The following is a 24,455-nucleotide window of genomic DNA, read 5'->3' as shown; positions in this document are numbered from 1 at the left end:
TCTGACTTTCTTTGCAGCAGCAGTGGCTCCCGCTTCTCATCCTACACCTGGTCACTACCATGTCCTGTACCGCGGGTGTGGAGAAACGCAGTTGGGCTGGCATGGGGAGACATACTGCCTGGTTGGTGGCTACCGGCTCTACGGGGATGTTCCTTTGGCCACGCCAGCTAAGGTAGAAGCAGAGAAGCCAGTCCCCAGACGTGCTCCGAAGAGAAAGCACTCTCTGGAATGGTCGGACGAAGACCTGGGTTGCCCCAGACCCAAAATCCGGCGATTGGAGCTTTCAAGCAGCACAGGAATACAAGGTGCTTTGATTGTCAAGCAGGGTGGCCCAACCTCTGGGCACATCGCCTCTGCAAGAGCCACAGTAAACGAATGTCCCATATTTGCTTTTTCAAGGTGGCAGCAGGGAGTCCCCTCCTAAAGAAGGTTCTCTCTCATTGCCACACTATCCAAGGTTGCCACACATGTTCCTTCCTGTGGGCCTCATCAGGCTAAGGGCAGAGCTGTCTCTTTGCTTCTCTGAGTCGCACCATATGGTCTTAGTGACACCTCTTCACCCTGTTGACCATGTTTTTCACGGGGGCTGCTGCTGAGACTTTATCTCATCCTTTCATGGTGGAGAGAGAGAGGATTCTAATGAATTTTACTTCCAGGGGAGAGGGGAGTGTTATGATTATGTTGTCATTTTCTATTATGTCCTTTTGTCATGAACTTATTTTCAATTTCATGTTAAAATGGGCCCACCATCCCCACTTTGTGAGGTCATTCAGCACCCTCATTTTGCACCTTCAACATCTCTCTCAGTACCACTTGGAAATGTTTGAAATGGCATGAGCTTGTCCTCGCATTCCTATCAGCTGTAAATCCGGAGCCCCACCATGAACCTAACCATTGAGCAGAACACCTCTCCACTACCTGTGTAACACTGGGTAGGCCCCTTAATCTCTTGGTCTTTTTAAGTCCATAGTTATAAAAATGTGAAGGTGCTATGAATTTATATTTGGGGCAGGACAAGGTAGAGAAGAGTGTGTCTTTGCTTTTGTTCTTCCAAACTGGAATGTCTTCCCTCTCTTCCCCATGGAAGATGCTCCTTTGGCCTCGCCAGCCAAGGTGGAAGCAGAGAAGCCAGTCCCCAGACGTGCTCCGAAGAGAAAGCACTCTCTGGAAATGCCGGACGAAGACCTGGGTTGCTCCAGACCCAAAATCCGGCAATTGTAGCATGGTGGCAGGAGGCGGACCCCACAGAATCTTGCAGGTGAGTCATCCTGAAGAGAAGGCAATGGTTTAAATGCCTAAGGCAGCGAATGCCTCTTCCTGCACTGACACCCCCCGCCCCCCACTGCCCACTGCCACAGATTAGAACCTGCATCGTTTTGTCTGAGCCTTCCCCAGCCAGGAGCCTCCTTCTATACTAAATGGCCATAAGCCAGGAGCCTCAGAAACTGAGGTTTGTAATGAGAGTCTGCCCTGAACATCCCAGGGCTGAAGCTGGCCTGGAAGAAACCCTGACGTTCCTCTGCTTAATCCTCAGGGGCCCCTTTGTGAGCTGAAGAAAGAAAAGTCTAGGAAAAACGGATACCTGGGAGGGGAAGATGGCGGAAGAGTAAGACGCGGAGATCACCTTCCTCCCCACAGATACACCAGAAATACATCTACACGTGGAACAACTCCTACAGAACACCTACTGAACGCTGGCAGAAGACCTCAGACCTCCCAAAAGGCAAGAAACTCCCCACATACCTGGGTAGGGCCAAAGAAAAAAAGAAAAAACAGAGACAAAAGAATAGGGACGGGACCTGCACCAGTGGGAGGGAGCTGTGAAGGAGGAAAGGATTCCACACACTAGGAAGCCCCTTCGCGGGAGGAGAGTGCGCGTGGCGGAGGGGGGAAGCTTAGGAGCCGCGGAGGAGAGCACAGCCACAGGGGTGCGGAGGGAAAGCGGAGAGATTCCCGCACAGAGGATAGGTGCCAACTGGCACTCACCAGCCCGAGAGGTTTGTCTGCTCAGCCGCGGGGGTGGGCGGGGCTGCAAGCTGAGGATCGGGCTTTAGTCGGAGCGCAGGGAGAGGACTGGGGTTGGTGGCGTGAACATAGCCTGAAGGGGTTAGTGCACCACGGCTAGCCGGGAGGGAGTCCGGGAAAAGATCTGGAGCTGCCGAAGAGGCAAGAGACATTTTCTTCCCTCTTTGTTTCCTACTGCGCGAGGAGAGGGGATTAAGAGCGCTGCTTAAAGGAGCTCCAGAGACGGGCGCGAGTCGTGGCTAAAAGCGCGGGCCCCAGAGACGGGCATGAGACGCTAAGGCTGCTGCTGCCGCCACCAAGAAGGCTGTGTGCGAGCACAGGTCACTATCCACACCCCGCTTCCGCGGAGCCTGTGCAGCCCGCCACTGCCAGGTTCCCGGGATCCAGGGACAACTTCCCCGGGAGAACGCACGGTGAGCCTCAGGCTGGTGCAAAGTCACGCCGGCCCGTGGCGCCGCAGGCTCGCCCCGCACTCCGTGCCCCTCCCTCCCCCCGGCCTGAGTGAGCCAGAGCCCCCGAATCAGCGGCTCCTTTAACCCCGTCTTGTCTGAGTGAAAAACAGACGCCCTCCAGTGACCTACACGCAGAGGCGGGGCCAAATCCAAAGCTGAGCCCCTGGGAGCGGTGCAAACAAAGAACAGAAAGGGAAATCTCTCCCAGCAGCCTCAGAAGCAGCGGATTAAAGCTCCACAATCAACTTGATGTACCCTGCATCTGTGGAATACATGAATAGACAACGAATCATCCCAAATTGAGGAGGTGGACTTTGAGAGCAAGATTTATCATTTTTTTCCCCTTTACCTCTTTTTGTGAGTGTGTATGTGTATGCTTCTCTGTGAGATTTTGCCTGTATAGCTTTGCTTCCACCATTTGTTCTAGGGTTCTATCTGTTTTTTTAAAAAATTTTTTTCTTAATAATTATTTTTATTTTAATAACTTTATTTTATATTACTTTAAATTCTTTCTTTCTCTCTTTCTCTCTTTCTTTCTTTCTTTCTTTCTTTCTTTCTTTCTTTCTTTCTTTCTTTCTTTCTTTCTTTCTTTCCTTCCTTCCTTCCTTCCTTCTTTCCTTCCCTCATTGAGACAAAGAATCATCCCAAATTGAGGAGGTGGACTTTGAGAGCAAGATTTATGATTTTTTCCCCCTATTCCTCTTTTTGTGAGTTTGTAAGTGTATGCTTCTGTATGAGATTTTGTCTGTATAGCTTTGCTTCCACCATTTATCCAAAGGTTCTATCCGTTCGTTTTTTTTTCTTAATAAGTAATTTTTAATTTAATAACTTTATTATATTTTACTTTATTTTATTTTACTTTATCTTCTTTCTTTCTTTCTTTTTTCCTTCCTTCCCTCCTCCCTTCCTTCCTTCCTTCCTCCCACCGTCCCTCCCTCCCTCCGTCCTTTCTTTCTTTCTTTCTTTCCTTCTTTCCTTCTTTTCTTCTTTCTTCCTTCCTTCCTTCCTTAAATTAAATTCAATATAGATATTTAAATTTAAGGTAAAACTAAATTATAATTTGAAATTATATGTGAAGTTTTATTTCCTAAAGAAAAGTTTGCAAATTTCAACTCCTATTTTAACTTATATTTTCAGAGAAGGTATTTGGTCCAAATGAAGAATATCTTCAATTATTGTTCTTCTATTGCAAGCAAAAAAGGATTTATACTTCTTTTCATGAAATATGGTTGTTTGACAACAGAAGGATAAATATTTTATATTTCTAGAAACAACAGTCAGGCTACTGATATTCTTAATGAGTTTTAATAAATCTGAATGCTTCTTATCATCTACTCTTTAGCTGGTACCTGAGGAGTTGTATACCTCCGGGAAGATATGTGCTCCAGACCCGTAAATATGCAGTTCACAGAGCCCACCACCAGAGGACAATAATGAAGTAAAATCTTGAAACCATGTAGTGAAAATAGTGGGAGTTTAAATAAAAGCAACATTTCACAGTATGCTTTTCTGACCAATGTTATATCTAATAACGTAATGGATTATATGTACATGGATTCTGAAAAGTCAGCAGCACACTTCGCTGGTCAATTTCTATGATAAGGGGAAGGGAATTTGAGTGTAGAAAAACAGTATACTTACATCTTAAAATTCCACCCCTACAGAATCTACTCACTATTGAAAACTGGTAAGAATAATAGCTTTCTGTGTCTCAGTGACCAGTTAACATTTTCAAGAGTAGAATTTATCTTCCTATGATGCTCAAATACACAGGGAAAACGCATATCTAGGACAATGGATAAACTCTATATGACATGAGAAAATAGTTATTCAAATGGCAAAAGTATAAGATCTACAAGGCACAGTTTTATATGCATTAGTGTGGATATATACATAAAGAAGCTCTAAGAAACATAAAAATCACTTCCAGGAAGTAATTTTAGGTAGAAGAGAATTAACATGGATGAGGAAGAAAAGAGAGTTGGTTTTAAAATAGTTTCATTTACTTGTTTTTTTGTTTGTTTATTTATTTGTTTTATTTATTTGGTCTTTGGAATATAAGAAAACAGTGGCTTTCAGATCAGTATCCCAGTGGAACAAAGGGACCGAGGTCTATCCTGGAGCCCGGCCATTGTTTGACTATCTTGTAATAATCCTGGTGAAATACAACCAAATCATTTGAACTATAAGCATCCTCTCTGACAATAAACTTAAGACACCAACATTATATATTAAAGAAAGTAAAGAGAGAATACTGTTTTCTTTAGAGAGAAAATACAGATCCTGGCCCAAATCAATAATGTCAGCAAACCTCATGGGTATAAAATATTCTGCTGTCTATCATTTAGAACATGCCTCTAGAAGAGGGAAACTGGGCGATCATTTCCCCAGATTTTATATTTAATTCAAATATTTTAGATAAGAGGCATCTCTAGTAAAACATTGTATTATTGATTCTTTCCAATATGATAGCTCACAGGAGTTCCTCTTTCCTCCTCAAATACATATGGGGAAATGGAGGTGGGTGTGGGTTAGAGGAAGTATCTAAATAGAGCATAATAATCAACAGTTTGTTTTTTAAAAATAGAAATTTCTATTCAAATTGTTTCCAGAGACAGAAACACACAGAGACAATTCCATGTGACAAGAGTGAAAGAGACCAGAGTGATGCAGCTGCAAATCAAAAAACTGCCAACACCAGTGATTGATGGCCACCACCAGAATCTGGTTAAGACAAAGAAGGATCCTCCCCTTGAGGCGTCAGAAAGAACATGGTCCTCTCAACACTTTGAGTTTGAACTTCTGGCCTCTAGAGCTGTGATAAAATAAATTTCTGTTCTTTTAAGCTAACAAGTTTGTGGTATCTTGTTATGGTAGCCCTAGAGATGACAGTATTTGATTCCTGAGCTGGCAACTGTATGTTGATTATGTAATGACTATTCCAAGATAATCAACAGACACAAAGATAAAGGCAAAACTGAGACTAAGCCCAGTTCTTTTTATTCCCAGAATAATGAATGATATTTTAATTAATTTAGATCTCTTTGTCTAACCCCTCTGCTTTTCAGAAGAGTATGTGGGACCAATCAAGTAATAATATGTTATACTTTCATTTTAATTCATCTCAAATTATTTCTAATTCCCCTTACGAGTTCTTACTTGACCCATGAATTATTTAGGAATATATTCTTTAATTTCCATTTGTGATTTTCAACAAATTTCTTTCTGTTAACGATTTCTTACTGCATTCTGTTGTCATCTGAGAGCACTCTTCGTATGGTTTATATCCTTTAAAATGTACTGAAATTTGTTTTATGCTCTAGCATATAGTATATCCATGTGCATTTGAAAAGAATCTATATTCTGATGCTGTTGGGTGGAATGTTTTATAGATGGCTGTTAGGTCTACTTGATTGATAATGCTGTTCAAGGTTTTTATTTTTTTGTTGATTTTCTGTCTGTTCTGCTATTGAAAGAAGGGTTTTAAAGTATACGACTATTATTGTAGAACTGTCTGTTTCTCTTTTCTGTTGTGTCGATTTTGCTTCATTGTATTTTGAAGTCCTGTTGTTACGTGCATATAGGTTTATAATTATTATGCATTCTAGATGGAATAATCATTTTATCATTTTAAAATGTCTTTGTCTCTGGTAAAAATTTTCGTCTTAAAATGTAATTTTTTTCTGATATTTTCTTAGCCACTCCGGTTTTGTTGTTGTTGTTTTGTTTTGTTTTTACTGTTATGGTATATCTATTCCAACCCTTTTACACTTCACCTATATATTTTCTTTTTTTTTTTTTAACATCTTTATTGGGGTATAATTGCTTTACAAAGGTGTGTTAGTTTCCGCTTTATAACAAAGTGAATCAGTTACACACATACATATGTTCCCATATCTCTTCCCGCTTGCGTCTCCCTCCCTCCCACCCTCCCTATCCCACCGCTCCAGGCGGTCACAAAGCACCGAGCTGATATCTCTGTGCTATGCGGCTGCTTCCACTAGTTACCTACCTTACGTTTGTTAGTGTATATATGTCTATGCCTCTCTCTCGCTTTGTCACAGCTTAACCTTCCCCCTCCCCATATCCTCAAGTTCGTTCTCTAGTAGGTCTCTGTCTTTATTCCTGTCTTACCCCCAGGTTCTTCATGGCATTTCTTTTTCCTTAAATTCCATATATATGTGTTAGCATACGGTATTTGTCTTTCTCTTTCTGACTTACTTCACTCTGTATGACAGACTCTAGGTCTATCCACCTCATTACAAATAGCTCAATTTCATTTCTTTTTATGGCTGAGTAATATTCCATTGTATATATGTGCCATATCTTCTTTATCCATTCATCCGATGATGGACACTTAGGTTGTTTCCATCTCCTGGCTATTGTAAATAGAGGTGCAATGAACATTTTGGTACATGACTCTTTTTGAATTATGGTTTTCTCAGGGTGTATGGCCAGGAGTGGGATTGCTGGGTCATATGGTAGTTCTATTTGTAGTTTTTTAAGGAACCTCCATAGTGTTCTCCACAGTGGCTGTACCAATTCACATTCCCACCAGCAGTGCAAGAGTGTTCCCTCTTCTCCACACCCTCTCCAGCATTTATTGTTTCTAGATTTTTTGATGATGGCCATTCTGACTGGTGTGAGATGTGTAATACCAAGAATGAACTGCAATGTAGACTATGTAATGTAAACAGATGTAAACTATGGACTCTGAATGATTATGATGTGTTAGTGTATGTTAAACAGGTGTAATAAATGAACCACTCTGGTCGGGGGATGCTGAGAATAGGGGAGGCTATGCATGTGCAGGGGCAGTGAGTATAAGGGAAATTCCTGTACCTTCCCCACAACTTTGCTGTGAACCTCAAACTGCTCTTTTAAAAAGTATAAATAAATAATAAAAGAGAAATCATATCCTTCAAGAACAACGAAGTGGAGGGAGAAGGGGTACGTCTCCGTCAGAGAATTATTAGCACTGCTTTCCCTTCTACTTAGAGCTCTAAGGCATTAGGGCTATATGCTACAAACAACATTGAAACCAAAATAACAAATGAAAGATTACCACTACTAAGATGAGAAAATGGATCTGTTGAGATGGGGCAGGGTGCTGAATATATCTACTTCCTTTCCCTGATGGTTCAAAACACTGCTAACTCCCTGCCACATCCTGGTAGAGAGGCTGGATTCACACACTTTCCAAACCGTAAAATCTAGAAATACATATTCCAACAAAACCTTAACTAGATATAAAATTACTCTACAATCAAGCAAATTGGAGGTAGTATGGAATTCATTTTTAAATTGGCTTTTGGCTGAATATAAAAATCAGCAGTTTAAAGGCCCAGAATAATTTTCAGCAACTAACGCTTACGCATAACTTAAGAAACTCATTAGCTTCTTAAATTCTTAAATTTTCAGAGCCTGTGAAAGCAGTATAGCCTGGCTATATATTTCAACCAACACTCAAAGCACGTAACACCAGGTAGCATCAGAAAATTTTTTAAGAAATTGATAAAATGCCTCAGCTGCCTGCTGGAGCAGAGGGAGGAAACAGAGCAGAAAAAAACAAAGGACAAATACAACCAACAACAAAAGCAGTCATCTCACAAACTTTTAGCTGAAGGCCTCCCTCCGGATTCTTGCATGATTTCCTCCTTTACCTGATTCCTTTTAGATGTAAACATTTATATGGTGATCCTACGGTAAAGTTTTATGTGAGTCACCAGTTTGTTCTATATGTCAAACAACCTAGTGCCTTCCACATATTCTTCTCCTGTAACTCAGAGGAGAACAAGACAGGAAACCTGTACTCTCTCAGAGACAAGACTCTGCCAACATAGGCCAACTTCCTGAGAAGATGAGGGTTCCCATCTTTTTAACTTGCTGGTAAATTATTGTAAAGGCAGACTTATTTTGTTCTTTGTTTGTTTTGACGGGACACCTAAGTCAGCTTGAAATTACCTTTGATTTCAAACTCAAGACTAAACTTTATCAGACAGAACAGGAATCTGCCCAGTTCTGCCACTTGCTAACCAGGTAACATTGGGAAAGTAACAGTAACTGAGTGTTTGCTACTAAAGCACCGTTCAAACTGCTTTACTTAGATTCATCCATTTAATCCTCAAAAAGACCCTTTGAGGGGAGACCCAAGGAGACAAAGTAACTGTGAGAACAAGTAACCCACTCAAGATCACAGAGCTGGTAAGACAAAGAACTAGGATTAAACCAAGGTAACCTTTTTGCCAGAGCCTGTACTCTTAACCACTTTACTGGTGGGTTTAAAATTTTTTTAATGTAACCCACTATAAGAAATATGTTCTACAGGGCTTCCCTGGTGGCGCAGTGGTTGAGAGTCTGCCTGCCGATGCAGGGCACATGGGTTCCTGCCCTGGTCCGGGGAGATCCGACATGCCGCGGAGCCGGCTAGGCCTGTGAGCCATGGCCGCTGAGCCTGCGCGTCCGGAGCCTGTGCTCCGCAACGGGAGAGGCCACAACTGTGAGAGGCCCGTGTACCGCAAGAAAAACAAAAAAACAAAAAAAAGAAATATGTTCTACAACACAACCCAATACATATATATTTTATCAATTAAGACTCACCTGTAACTTGAGAGTCTTTGTTATATGTATAATTGAAACCAAATTTTATGAAAATATACTTATTCATTTTATGCAGTACACTGGTATTTTTCTACTGTATTTTATTGTTTAAAATTCCTTGTCAATCCTCACCAAACTGATTTCAACTTCCACTGAGACTCATGACCTGAACTTTGAAAAACAAGGTACTACATTTCTTTTTACCACCATGGGAATTTTGTGAGGATTAAATATGATCATGTGTACAAACCTTTAGCACAATGCCTGACACAGACTGTGCACCCAGTGCGTGATAGTGATTATTACTGATCTTGTAAATTAGCAGTAAGTAAGGGAGGCAAGGACACTTAGGGGGAAAACCTGACTGGAGTATAGGTGAATTTATGGCCTGTTGGCATCTTTCCCGGGCAGTGAGATAGGGAATTTCCCCAGTATTTTCAATTTATATTGTAATGGAAATCCACATTTAGAAAGAGACCTGGCTTGTAGCTAACTCTGATTTCCTCTTCTTCACTATAAAGGGCAATTTACAAGTTGCTATGCCTCTCTGCTGGAACCCTCAGTAGACCCAATTTTTGCATTTATGTTCCCATCCCGCACTACTCTGGACACTATGAGCTTTACGAAATTGGTCTTCAGCTGGGGAGGTGCACTCATTTCCTATTGATGCTTTAGTAATTACCATTACCTTAGTGGCTTAAAACAACACACACTTATTATCTTACAATTCTAGGGCTCACAAATCTGAACCAGATCTTACTGGGCTAAAAGCCTTTCTGCTGGCTCTGGGAGACAATCCCTTTATGTTTTCCAGCTTCTTTTTAGATGCCAGTATTCCTTGGCTCTTCTTCCATCTTCAAAGCCTGCAACAGCAGGTTGACTCCTTCTCACATCAAATCACTCTAACTCTGACACGGATTCTTCTTCCCTGAATCTTCTGCCTTCGTCTTCCATCTATAAAGGATCCTTGTGATTATATTGGGTCTACCTGATAATCCAGAATAAGTTCCCTATTTTAATATCATTGATTTAGTCACATCGGCAGAGTCCCTTTTGCCATGTAAGGTAACATTCAGAGGCTCTGGTGATTAGGATGTGGACATTTGGAGGGGGAAGAGGGTCAACTATTCTGCCCAACACAGGAGACAAACCTTACAAAATAGCAAATAAGATTTAACAACAATAACACATAACATTTATTGGACATTTACCATACAGTAGGCATTGTGCTGAGTGCTTTACCTGCTAACTCATTTCCTTGTTGAGAAACCAAGGCTCCAAAAGATCAGAGAGTGTCAAAACTAGGTGTGCCTGACTTCAAAGGTCATGCTCTCAACCACTTGACTACATAGTTAGGTACTAGATGTGTGTACAGTTAGTGGTTTGCAACTTCTCCCCAGCAAGTACTCCTTTTTCTCTTTCCCCGCAAGAACCATATTTTGAAAAATTCTGTATGTTAATTTTTTTTATTAATCAAAGGTAATTGTAACAGCTGATAGCTTTGAGCTAACCTGTTTGCCTCTTTGGATTTATATAGTTCCAGCCAAATAATGCAACTTAATATTTTATTTAACATATTTTGGCATCATTTTGGGATACTGAAGCATAACCCACTTTGTAGATGCCTAGGAGTTCAGAGAAGAAGGAAATCAATGGGGATGGGTGGAGCAGTCAGAAGAAATAGGGTCTGACTTCAGTCTCAAAGAAGCACAAATTTCAGATAGACTAGAGAAGAGAGAAGATCATGAATGAGAAGTGAGAACAAGTACATGTAGGAATGAGACATAGAGAGCTTGTTAGGAGGACTGGACAAAAGAAATTAAAGAAGAATAAATAAAACATTGAGGCTTTGAAAGATAGGTAAATAAGGTTAAATTTAACCAGACAGGAAAATGCAGAAGCTGGAAAATTTCTGAGCAGGAGCCCTTGGGCTTGGGGAGATTAATCGGCTAGAACAAAGAGCATGAAAGGAGGAAGTGAGAGACTGGCAATTGTAATTCACCTTCCAGGAGGGAAATTAGTGGCTGGGAGGCATAGAAAGGGGTAGAGACTAACTTTTCACTATACCCCTTTTGATTCTTCTAAATTTTATACAATGTACATGTATGAACTAATGTCATATATAGATACGCATATGTAATATATATAATGTATAAGTAACATATAGAAGCAGACATGTATGTACGACTATCATTACTGACCCAAAATACCATATAATAAAACTACACATCTACTTTTAGCACACTTAAGAATTAAGGATAAACCACTCCTCAGTTGTACTCTGCACCCCGCAAGGCCTGCCCTGAGTAGAGCAACTTCAGCAATTTTCTCATTGGTTTAAAAAATTGATCCTTTAGTCTCTGTCTACCTACCTCATCCTAAGCATCAACTCCAGGTTGGGCTGGTGCCCAAGCAATTATATACTGCTCTTACATGTTTGCCCAACTTGAACGAGAACCTACTTCAGAACTGACTCAGAAATCTCACAGGATGTTGCCATTCACCCCCAGGATCAATGATCAATAAGAGAGTTATAAGGTCTATACCTCCTGACCCAGCTCAAGGTCCTGACTCAGACAACGCCTGCTAGCTGGCCTCATCCCCACATGAGGAGCCCCTCATCCCCTAGGCTCCACTTCATCACCAGTGTATTGTCATCAATATTTATCTTTTCAAAGGAAATTGTTTACCTCATAAATCAATAGGTATCCTGTTGTTATCAGTTGTTTTGTTTTTAAGAGCTAATTAATGAAATAACTTCATCAACGATTTTGTGGGAAGATGTTGAACCTTTGTACTTTCTGAATAATCTATGTTTTATTTGTAGTGTTAGAAAGCTCAGCAGTGAAAGCAAGTACCCCATAATGCCCAGGCACACAACCTGCTGCATTAGCGCTCTGAGCAGTAACTGAGACAAATGGACGACTACAGAATTATTCTAATGTTTTGAGGTTTAGGGAGAGTTGCATTAGAAAACAATTCCTTCATCATACTGTGACTTCACTACATTCAAAGCCATAGTGGCTAGCTCTTATAGTTTAGAAGTTATACATGAAGATGACATAAATAAATACAAGATACAGCAGGCAGAGGAGAGAGATAATAAACCAAAACTGACTGACACAGCTAGATCCTAAAAGCCAGCTTGGTTACTCTTTGAACATGTTGCCAATTTTCATCTGTAAGATAACACGCTATATTGTATGAATCAAAGTGTTACATCTAATTATTTGATCTGCCTGTCTTATGTTAGTTAGTGGAGAAATATTTATTGAGCTCCACACAGATGAGTAATTTTAGAAACCATGTTAGTAGGGAAACATCCAAGAGTGGAATAAGTGCTAAGCCTCTAAAAACTGTTCTCTCTTTTCTTGAAACTCCTGGAAGGCAGGAAATACCCTGTGTTTTTCTATATGTGCCTTGTGCAGTGCTCAACCTCAAATGACACTAAACTAGAACAAAGAAAACCTTAAAGAAGAGCCATGATTCAAAACTAAAATTAATTAGTATGTCACAGTTCATAAAGTACTTCCCTTACGGATGAGGAAAGCAAGTTTCAGTAAGGATAAGCAATGCAGGTACGAAAATAGAGACTGGGGTTAAAACCAAACATGATCTTGTTAACGTGTTTTTATATGTGTGATTAAGGCCAAGCCTTTGCCCATCTACCCACAAATTATAGGTAAGATGTTACAAACTCATATTATGGAACCTGACTCTTAAAACATTTTATTGCCCAGAGTGTAGTGAGGTACAGACTTCATTCACCATGCTATTGCTTCTTTGCAACATACACACCCACCAGTTGTCCTGGTGGGACATGGTTCTCATTCTTGGATTTTGTAGCCCTCTCTAAAATGTAACAAAATCTCTCTGGAAACAACTAAAAATGATTCTCTCCTTTGAACTGACCTTCAGATCACCTCTTTCTGTAAGTTTTTCTCAATCATTTACACTCTACAAAATAATAGTGATTAAATTCCTCGTTCACTAACTCTCTGGTAACTTCCATACTTCAGCATGAATATAATTGAACCTTTTTACTGTGTTTCTGCGTGCATAAACATATGTACACTCTGCTACGTCTCCAATGATAGCTTCTTAATAACTGAGATATTTCAGGCATTTAATTCAGATGTATGCACCATTTGAGTACTCACTAAATAAAAATATATACAATGCTTTTATTCTAATAAGTTCATTACCTCATCACAAAGCAAATATAAAGAAAGCTGCAAATTTATGATATTCGGCTCTAACTTTTACATGTATAGGTCCTGGTTTTACTGTGATTCTAGGATACTATATCGTGTACTTCATTAATAAGGGCCCTCTGATAAACCTGAAATAAACCATCTGGTTTACTCCCAGTTCTATCACCTTTTACTTGTAATACTTGAAGCTAGTCAATCTACTCTTAGACTTAGTTTTCCCATCTTTAAAATGGGAATTGTTGGGGAGAACACTTACCACCATCCCCTCATTCCACGTATTTTCTTCCAGGAGGAGTTCTTTCACTGGAATAACGTACCCAGGCTCTCGCTGTACCATCCACTCCCCTTCCTTCATCAGGCCAGTACTCCTTCCTAGGGGAAGAGAAGTATCTTACCTGACTTGTAGGTTTGGTAACATAGTAGCTTATCTTTGTTCTTCCCTTTCTTTTTGGAATCTTCCTGTCTTTATAATATCATTTATTAGCCCCATCATATCTCAATAGAGATAATAATTACAACACAAGCTTGTCTTAATGATATTGTATTTGGTAGAATGTAAAACATTTTTATGTGTGAGAAGTTAGTATTTCAATTTTAATACTTCTTTCATCTATTTATTTCATAATAAGTTTTTAAAGAAGATTGATATATTCATTCAATCAGATGACTAAGTTTTCACTAAATCTACTAAAAGGAATAAACTTAAGTTAATACCTAATTATGCTTGAAATCAAATATCTTCCATCCAACATATTCAGTTGTACGTGGTTTCTTTAATAATACTTTAATTTTCTAAATAGGTGAAAGAATATATTACTTCTACTTAGACTACAGTCTAAGAGTTTAGAGATACAGTTTAGATTCAGAGTTATCAGAATATTGGCTGCAAAGATTTTTTAAAATCCTGTACTTTTGTCATAATAGATGTCATAATATTATTATTACTATTTACCTTTGTGAACTATAATGATTTTTAAACATGAACGTGTAACTTTGAAAACACAAAAACTTGAAATGAGCACACTAGAGAATTCTGCATGCTTTTCACCCAAGAATTGTAGTCTTCTACTGACCATAACATCCTTCCACAGTCTAAGGTGATACCAGGTGTATTATTATCACTTTCATTGTCCTAGGCACTGTTGAACAAAACAGATACGGTCCATGTCTGCATAGAGATCACATTTGAAACAACAGCATGGCTACACAGTTTTTAAGTCATTTTTCACTATTCATAACCCAGCCTTGACAATCATAAAGTTGATAATTCTCACTTAGACTAAAATTGGCAAGGCCCAAATATTTTACTTTGAGAAAGAAAACTAATACTTATTGGGTATAATCTTATGCACATTATCCTATTTAATTCTCCTAACACCCTTAGGAAAAGTATTATTTTCACTATTTAATAGTTGAAGGAAATGAGACTCACTGAGATTACAAAATACCAAAGAGGTCATGCACATAGATTAATGAAGAAGGAGACTTTTAACTCTATTGGGTGCCGAAGCCCCATATTTTTCTGCTAGAATCAGATCAGTTAATGCCAATTATATTCCAATTCCAAGTTGTTATTATAATAAGGAAGATTTCTAAACGATAAAAATGATGTATATAAAGACTTAAATCATCATGATGTATATAAAGACTTTAGTCATCACTTTTGTAGACAGCAGTGTAGAGCTTATTTATTCTGTAGATAGCAATGTAGAGCTTTTGTCCCATGCTACATACCAAAGAGCCATTCTCATCATGGACAGTCAATAAATGCCGAATTAAAATGTTCATATGTAAAAGAAAAAGCAAATTATAGCCAATGGAGTTCCATAAAGTTTAAACTATTCCTAACAGACACTATTATTAAAGAGACACATCAACACTTTAAGATTGCTAGACTGAACTCCTTTAAAAGATATCCTTGCTCACGTATAAAATAACTCTTCATATAAAAGTGTGTTGAGTGGTGCCAAATCATTCACACTCCATCTCTCAGTACTCTATTACTTCATGAGAACAGCTGAACTGATTCAGAATACAGCAACATAATTTCCTTTGCTCAATTGCTGGCTATGCCTCTGAATAGCTGTGGGACCTTACACAAGTAATTAACATCTCTGTGCCTCAGTTTCTACATCTGCGAAGTTAGAGTGATAAGAGCATCTATTGCACAGTGTTGGTGTCCTAAGTGAGTGACTCTATGGAAATTGCTTAGAAGAGTCCCTGACACGTAGCAAGCATTATATAAGTGTTAGGTTGTTTTTTTAAAAAATTAATTAATTTATTTATTGGCTGCATTGTGTCTTCGTTGCTGTGCGCAGTCTTTCTCTAGTTGCGGCGAGAGGCAGCTACACTTTGTTGCGGTGTGTGGGCTTCTCATTGTGGTGGCTTCTCTTTGCTGTGGAGCACAGGTACTAGGCACGTGGGCTGCAGTAGTTGTGGCACGTGGGCTCAGTAGTTGTGGCTTGCAGGCTCTAGAGAGCTGGCTCAGTAGTTGTAGTGCACGAGCTTAGTTGCTCCACAGCATATGGGATCTTCCCGCACCAGGGCTTGAACCCGTGCCCCCTGCATTTGCAGGCGGATTCTTAACCTATAAGTCTTAGTTATTATTGCTGTTGTCGATATTGTTGTTGTTGTTGCTGTTTTAGAAATTCAGTACCTCATGTCCATATTCCCATAATCCACAAAGGACTTGAAGGGTGATATTATGGCCAACCAGAATCTCTTCCTCAGGAGTTCTGGGCTATGAAAAAGAACCTACACCATAGCTAAGTCCCTAGAGAAGTTAGAGGAGCCAGTTCTTTAACTGAAATGCAGACAGTGAGGGCTCCATAGAGCATTCATAATAACTGCTCTATGAATCTGCCAATGTCCTCTATCCAAAGACCACCAGGAACACATCTGCAGTTCTATAAATCTGGGTTTACTGACTCATTGCAAGCAGGAGTTATGTGTACCATGAAGAATCAGGACATCTCAGTAAGAGGATGTTAGAAATAATTTATCATAGGATTTGGACTTCTTGTAAGTGATTCTGTGGAGCATTCAAGGAAACGGGTATCTTCCCTGCATTGGATGCTGTCTGGAAGCAGGAGTGATTCTCTGATCAGGTATCTTAATTTATATCTAGACAGTGAGAATAATGAAATTGAGATAAAGCTATAATTGGTAAAGAAGAAGCAGGCACTTATTATTAGCCAGGAAAGGGCAATGTTTGCTCATTTTTGTGGTTTGAACAATGTTTTTACCTCTGTCTATTCAAACATGATAATGAAGTGGTCTTATTATTTCTTGCTCCACTACAGTGACAACATAGTCGTGTCTGACGTTGATGTTCTATGAAAGTGTTTATATTGAACAGGAGAATGCCACAGATTCATTGGGAGTGCCAGGCCAGCTCCCAGCTAATAAGGGCTGCTTTTCTCTTTCTTAAACTAGATAAGAATGTTTTGCTTGAAGGGCAGAGCTGGCCAGGAAAATAACTATTATTATTATTATTTACATAGATTGACAGGTTTATAACTTATAAAGTTCTTTTATATTCATTGTATAACTTGAGTCTCTCAGAACAATACTGGGAGACAGGTAGGCTATAGGGCCTCCACATCGCACAACTCTAGGGGGCCCATTCATAATGTATTCCACGTGAATGGCACCTCCCCTGTGTGAACAGTGTCCTTGGCAGGAGGTGTGCAACAAGGTTCCCCTGGCAGGGCAGACATTTCTATTCCTTTTTACAATTATAAAAATTAAGTCAAAGAAGCTTCTTGAGTGTTCCTTAGTTCCCAATAAACCTTAGAGTTCTCTCTGGCAACCTGTTCAGCTGCTGACATTGGACCCCTGCTTCAGTCATGTTTCCGATTCCAAATTGCACGAGCCGGCGCTGTTATGACCTAGACCAGTGGTCCCCAACCTTTTTGGCACCAGGGACCGGTTTTGTGAAAGACAATTTTTCCCCGGACTGGGTGGGGGGGATGGCGAGCGATGGGGAGCGATGGGGAGCAGCAGATGAAGCTCCGTTCGCTTGCCAGCCGCTCACCCCCTGCTGTGCGGCCTAGTTCCTAACAGGCTGCACACCGGTACCAGTCTGCGGCCCGGAGGTTGGGGACTCCTGACCTACACTATATTGGCTACTACAATAAGAAAAGCTCTGCCTTCCTCTACAACTTGGTCTATACTTGCCCAAAAAAGGATACTAAAAAGGGTACTGAACTTATAATCTCTTTCATATAGCCACTGCCTAAAGCAGAAAAAAAAAAAAAAAAAGTGTGGCTTTGTCTGTGTGTGTGTGTGTGTGTGTGTGTGTATTGCCTAAAAAATATATCTTAGTATATTTTGCTTACAAGCTAGGAGTGACAGCTGGAGAAAATGATTTTGAGTTCTGAAGACATTTGAAAAAGCAAAATATCCTGCTTAATTCAGGAGCTAAAATTTTTAAATGCAGAGTGAGCTACTGGTAACACCTTTCCACACTCTTGGAAACCTGCCAATTAAAATGTCAAAAGAAAATGGAATCTCCCATGAAATGTCCATTAATAATAAATTTTTGTCCATCACTGTCTTTTTGTAGCTGGGAAATTCCCTCTTGCTACTAAATTCCTCTCCTGAGACAGCATATAAAGTGAAACTGAAAATGTAATACCCTAGTGATACAGCAAGCAGTTCCCAGAAAGAATATGAGCTTTAATTCAAATAGATTTGTGCAGGAATCATGTCTCTGTAGTTTAAAAACTCTATGACTTTGGGCAGTTTGCCTTACCTCTCTTCATTAAATTACCATGCAGGCTTCTTTCCCCTAATTTCTGAGTGTGCCCTGGACTTCCCTACCAGAACATTTATCACACTCTACTGTAATTGTATGCTTAGGTTCTATCTCCCTTAGAACACTAAAAGCATTTTAAGGACAGAGACCATGTGTCTTTTGTTATCCCTGTATTTCCAGCACCTAGCATTATGGCACATAATATTTGTTAAATTTATTTGTTGTCTTACGGGAGGTGAACTGGAGATCTGAAGAATCAGGAAGCCTTACTTCTCCTTTACATACCTTTTCATAATTCTTGTGGTTCTTTGTTATGGCAGTCCCTGGAAACTAATACACCCAGGTACAACTTTTTAAAACTTTTTATTTGGAGATAATAATAGACTCACAGGAAGTTGTAAAAATAATACAGAGTGGTCCCACATATCCTTCACCCATTTTCCCCCAATGGTTACCAGATGCTTTTAGACCAAAAAATAGAAAAAATTAGAATATGAGATGTTTTTAGTTCTTGCATTTGTACTTTTTTAAGGGGTTTATTTTTCAACTTTTCTGTCTTGTTTCTAATTTTAAAGACTATGAGATATATCCCCTCTTTTTTTGGATTTCCCTCCCATTTAGGTCACCACAGAGCATTGAGTAGTTCCTTGAGCTATATACAGTTGGTTCTCATTAGTTACCTATTTTATACATAGTAGCAATAGTGTATATATGTCAATCCCAATCTCCCAATTCATCCCACCCCCCCCACTTCCTCCCTTGGTGTCCATACGTTTGTTCTCTACGTCTGTGTCTCTATTTCTGCTTTGCAAATAAAATCATCTATACCATTTTTCTAGATTCCACATATAAACGTTAGTATATGATATTTGTTTTTCTCTTTCTGACTTACTTCACTCTTTATGATAGTCTCTGGCTCCATCCACGTCTCTACAAATGACCCAATTTCATTCCTTTTTATGGCTGAATAATATTCCATTGCGTATATATACCACATCTTCTTTATCCATTCCTCTGTTGATGGGCATTATATGTATACATATAGCTGATTCACTTTGCTGTACAGCAGAAATTAACACAACATTGTAAAGCAACTATACTCCAATAAAAATTAATTTAAAAAATAAAATTAGAAAAATAAAAAAATAAAAAGAACTTACAGGAATAAAAGGCATTGAAGTTACAAAAACAAACAAAACAAAAAAACAGACTATGAGAGATTTTAAGCATGCCATTTGAAGCTACCATGTCCCTAAAATAGCACATGCAGATATAAATAACCTTTATTCTCAGTAAATGGGAAATATGACTTAATATGATTCTACAGAATTTTGAATAGATGAATTCAACATATAGGTGTGAGGCTTGTTTTTTAGCCTAATTTGCATAATTATTCTCATGTGTTTTGTTTCTCATTTAGTTGATGTAGTTTAGCATTAGTATTATTTAGGTTTTCTGTCATTAGCCATTCATTATGGGCATTAATTAAACAATGTACATATCACTAAGAATACATATTTTTAGCTCTATAATGGTGAAACTATCATGAAAGCTAAAGGTTTGATGTTGTGATAAGCAAATTGAAGCCAGATATTCAGAAGGTCTGCAATAAAAAGAATCTTAGCATTTAAATGACTTTAAAAGCACTGAAATACAGGAATCAGCAGATCAACATTATACTATCTATCTCGAAAAGAAATGAAAGAAGGTGTGTGGAGAAACAGCACTCTCATTTGTCTGCAGAAAAAGAAAAGTGGAACAACCTCAGTGAAGGTCAATACAAACCAAAATTACAAACGAACATAACGCTTCTGTCCAGCAGTTCAGCTTCTAGGACATATATATGGATACACTTGCACATGTATGAAATGACATATATGATTACTTATTGCAGCATAATTTGTAATAGTAAATATGTGGAAACCAGCTAAGTGTCCACCAATGAGGGGTAAATTATGGCATATCCATCATTAAAAAAAAAAAGATGAGAAAGCTTTATATGCATTTGTATGGAAAGATATCCGAAATAGATTACTAAGTGAAAGACAAGCAAGGTGAACAGGTATATACTGTAATACTAATTAAATAAAAGTAAGAGACATAATATACACCCACATATATTATTTATTTTGTATTTAAACCTATTAACCTTTTATTGAAGTATAACATATATATACACAGAAAAGTGCACATTGTGTAACCTCAAAGAATTTTCATAACTGAACATACCCATGTAACTGGCACCAAGAGTCTAGGTCCTAGATCAAGAAACAGAACATTTCTATCACCCCAGAGGCCTCATCCTGTCCCTTCTAGTCACTATGACCACTCTACAAGAGCAGACATTATCCTGATTTCTAAAAGCATAGGCTAGTTTTGCTTACTTTTGTACTTAATAGGAATTGACTCATAAAATGTATACTCTTCTGTGTCTGGCTTTTTCATCCAGTATTGTATTTGTGCAATTCATCATATTGTACACTGCTCAATATCATTGCTGTTTAGTATTCCACTGTGTAAATGGGCCACAAATCATTTACTCATTCTACTATGTATGGATATGTGGGTAATTTCCAGTTTGAAGCTATTATAAACAGCACTACTATGAACTTTCTAATATATGCATATGCATGTCCATATACCTAGGCAAGGAATTGCTGAGGATCCTCATAACTGCAATTTTAATAGTACTGCCATACAGTTTGCAAAATTGATTGTACCAATTGACACTCCCACCAGCAATGTACAAGAGCTCCAATTGTTACAAAACCTCACCCACACTTGCTATATTCTGTCCTTTTAATTTTAGTTATTCTTGTATTTGTGTAGTGATATTGCACTGTGGTTTTAACTTGTAGTTCTCTAATGACTGATGAGGTCGAGCACCTTTTCACATTCATGTACTATTTGCTATTTAGATATACCCTGTGTGAAGTATCTAGGTGTTTTGCCTAATTTTCTATTGAATTATCTGTCTGTTACACTTTTAAATTTTGAACCATGTGAATACTAATTTTTAAAAATTTTAAAGTAATGTGATTAAAAATATACATAAATTTCAGAGTGCTCTATGCTGCATGTTCTCTCCTTCGAGGTTTATAATACACGAGTATTTCAGAAGCTCTAAAAAGTCTTAGAATTTTCACCACACAACAGTTGGAGAAACGCTGTTTCCATTCTTGTCTAATTTTTAGTTTTCATGGAATTAATAATTGCTTCCGTTTTTTACTTGCTTATATTTTTTAAGTTCTCTCTCGAATTTTATCACGTATTTCATTAGATCTATCAAACATCTATCAATATAACTACCCAAATACTCAAAACTAGTAATCTAAATAAATTCAATTACACTAACCAGTCTTTCTTCTTGGAGTCTGCCATCTTCCTTCTCCGGTGAAAACGATTGCTCTCTAATTCTGCCACATATCTTTCACCCTGGCATTTCCCTTCACATTCTCTTGGTCCTTTTTTCTGGATCCCATGTCTTTCTCTTTCTTGTCTTGCTCTCATGTTTTGTTGGAGCACAACCTCTAGTAACTTGCCCTAAAAAAAAGAAAAAAAAAAAGGTGGATGGATGGATGGAAAATAAATGTTTTCATCCTTGTATATGTGAAAATGTTTTTATTCTACTCTTACACTTGATGGATAGTTTGACTACAGGATTCTAGGTTGGAAGTTATTGTCTTACAAAACTTGAAATTTCACTGTAGTGTTTTAGCATAAAAGTGTTATTGTTGAGAAACCCAATGCCATTCTAATTCCCATCCGTTTATTCCTGCTTCTTCCCTCTAAAAACTTTTAGAATCCTCTCTTTATTCTTCGTGTTCTGATCTTTTTAATGGTGTGCTTTAACATAGGTCCTTCTTCATTCACTGTGGGTAGCTGGTGGGTCCTCTAAATATGAAGATCTTTGTCTTTTGGTCCTGGAAGAAATTCTTGAATCATTATTTTGATCATTTCCTCCCTTCTTAATTTTTGTTCTCTTTCTCTAGAATTCTTAGTTTGTAAACTGACTGGATGAATGAATGAATGGGAAAAGTTTTCTGAGCACTTTTTGTAGCAAAAAGCTTATTAAGGAATGAACCACAGATTATCAGACCATATCTTTAGAGCTAAGTATTTTATTTTAAATTATCAAATTTTAAAACACACTCTTTCATTACAGCTTCCATTTATTGTGAAATGTAACACTGCTACTCTCATTTCAGGCAATACAAAAATACAGGAAGCACTGATTTTCTGTAGGCAGAAATCCCTGATTGAGGTCAGGCATTCCCTATTACTTTTTCTTTAGAATTCATTAAATGCCTAGCATGGACTTGGTATTGTGTATAATATTTGCACCACACTTTGCAAAATAATCATTTCTGGTGTAGAAAAGTGTTTGTTTAAGGTAAAAAGATCTTTGCAGTCTTTTTTGATTGGCATTAAACACCGCATTCTTCCCAGATCTATAAGAAAGTAATGTTTGCAGGCTTACCTGGAATCAAGGGAAGGACTCTCTCAAGGTTACTTTTCAATCTCTGTCCGTAATTATGGACGTCAGGAGAGAAAAAAAAAGTCAGAAAAATAGGTCCCTAGTAGAGAAGCACCCAACAGGAACTAAACATCTGAACGTTTAGACAGGATTAAACTCTGACAGGGCTTATCAGCCACCCCCACAGGACTAAAGTAGTTGGAAGTGAGGTTAGATTGCAGCCCAGATAAGCAAGTGAATCTACAACCCTACCTGACTCACCGGGCTGAGAATTGCGGAGCCCTAGTAAGTCACCACTGCACGTCCTCAAAGGGCTTTCCGCGCAGGCGCGGAGTCAGGAAACGGCAGCTGCCACACCCACCCCACTACCTCTGTCTGGTGTTTGGTGACTCCCGGAAGACGCTCCGATTGGACCAGAGGCGATTCCTCCTGGGTGGGAGGGTCCGCTGACTGGGTGTGAAGCTGCGAAGAGGAAATTTCCCCAAAAGAAAACCTTTCCAACCTAGTGGGTTGGGTGGAGAGAAGACAAATTGAGCGCCCCTGGCTCACTTCCCCATTCCCAAGCCCCCGCCCGAGCCCCGCAGGTGTGGTACACGTCATCTGGGCGCCACAAGGCAGAGATCTCGGGCCTCAGGCCGAGGCCGGAGCCTTGCTGGGAGGATCGCGGGCCAGTGGCCCTCATCCCCGCCTCGGCATCCGCCGCTGACGTCGCCTGAGAAGTCTGGGGATGGTGGAGCTCCGACAGGCGGGCTCCGGTGGCAGGCAGCGCCTGGGAGGGCCAGGTCGGAGAGAGGAAGCTCCTCCCCTGTGCGCCCCGCCGCCGCAGAGTTGACCAGTCTCTAGAAGAGAAGAGTCCGCTCCGGCTCCGGATAAGCAGCGGCTTGGCGTGGGCTGCGCGGAGAATGGACGGCCTCGTGACCTCATGTCCGGCAGGCTGTAGGGCCTGCCGACCCGGTTCGCGCAGGGGGTGGAGCCGAGGGAGCGGCGGGCACTTCCGTAATCGACCGGCTGCCTGAGTGCCCGCGCCACCCGCTACCATGAACGAGGAGGCCATCTGCAGCGTCCTGCCCACCATCCCGTACCACAAGTTCGCCGACTTGCGCTACCTGAGCCGCGGCGGGTCCGGCACCGTGTCTTCTGCCCGCCACGCAGACTGGCGCGTTCAGGTGGCCGTGAAACACCTGCACATTCACACCCCGCTGCTCGACAGGTAGGGCGCCCTGGCGGCTCCACCGCGGAGCCCCGAAATCTGCGTTCCCCATCCCACTGGCTCTAATCCCGGGCAAGCGGGCTTTGAAGCCCAAGCGACGGTGACCCTTTAGGATCGGCCGCACACCTCGTCACCTCTAGGCAGCCGTTCAACGCTTGGGCTAACATGGTGGGGAGAGCAGGCTTCTCTGGAGATGCAGCAATCACGCTCCTTTTCACTGCCCTCTCCTTTTTTTCTTACTCCTGGGCTTCCTTTCTCCAGACACCAAAAATCAGTGATCACAGCCCAACTCTAAACGTCCTCTTTATTGAAATTGGGTTCTGTTTGCTTTGTTTTTCCCTTTTTTTTTTTCTGAAGTCGAATTCTAGGGCTGCACTGCCCAATAGGTAGGCTCTTAGCCACAGGTGGCTATTACTTTTTTTTTTAAGTGGCTATTAGAAAATTTCAAATTGTATATGTGGTTCACATTATATTTTTATTGAACAGCACTGCTGTAGAGTCTGGGACGTTTTGGTTTGGGCTTTTTGTTGTTTTTGGTTTACACATGTAGGCATGAAAGTTTAGATATCAAACTCAATTTAGTTTCTCCTCTTACCGTCACAGGGAAGGAAGCCTGTCTCTAGAGGAAACTTGTATTATTTTTGCTAACAATAAACGGAAATCAGAAAGCTGTTAAATGACCAAAACTTTTGAATGTCTCTCCCATCCTGGAACAAGT

At 39.9% G+C, this 24,455-nt stretch overlaps 1 long non-coding RNA gene across 4 annotated transcripts; it reads right to left on the bottom strand.

Moving 5' to 3' along the window:
* Positions 1-181: 181 nt before the first annotated feature.
* Positions 182-24,141, bottom strand: LOC149747008 (uncharacterized). 4 transcript variants are annotated; one of them, XR_016388465.1, is made up of 4 exons: positions 22,531-23,806; positions 18,943-21,593; positions 13,548-13,663; positions 191-1,268 (listed from the first exon to the last, which is right to left on the bottom strand). It is a non-coding gene; the product is annotated as an uncharacterized LOC149747008 (long non-coding RNA). The 4 variants fall into 4 exon arrangements; XR_016388464.1 differs by having other exon boundaries at positions 182-1,268; positions 14,244-24,067; XR_016388462.1 differs by having other exon boundaries at positions 184-1,268; positions 18,943-23,805.
* Between the last annotated feature and the right edge of the window lie 314 nt (positions 24,142-24,455).

Source organism: Delphinapterus leucas, chromosome 17 (genome assembly GCF_059928025.1).
Source record: "Delphinapterus leucas isolate spDelLeu-1000000601 "Yukka" chromosome 17, BTC_Dleu_Yukka2, whole genome shotgun sequence".
Classification (NCBI taxonomy): domain Eukaryota; kingdom Metazoa; phylum Chordata; class Mammalia; order Artiodactyla; family Monodontidae; genus Delphinapterus; species Delphinapterus leucas.
The sequence above is the reverse complement of the archived record's forward strand: the minus strand, read 5'-3'. Positions and strand labels throughout refer to the sequence as shown.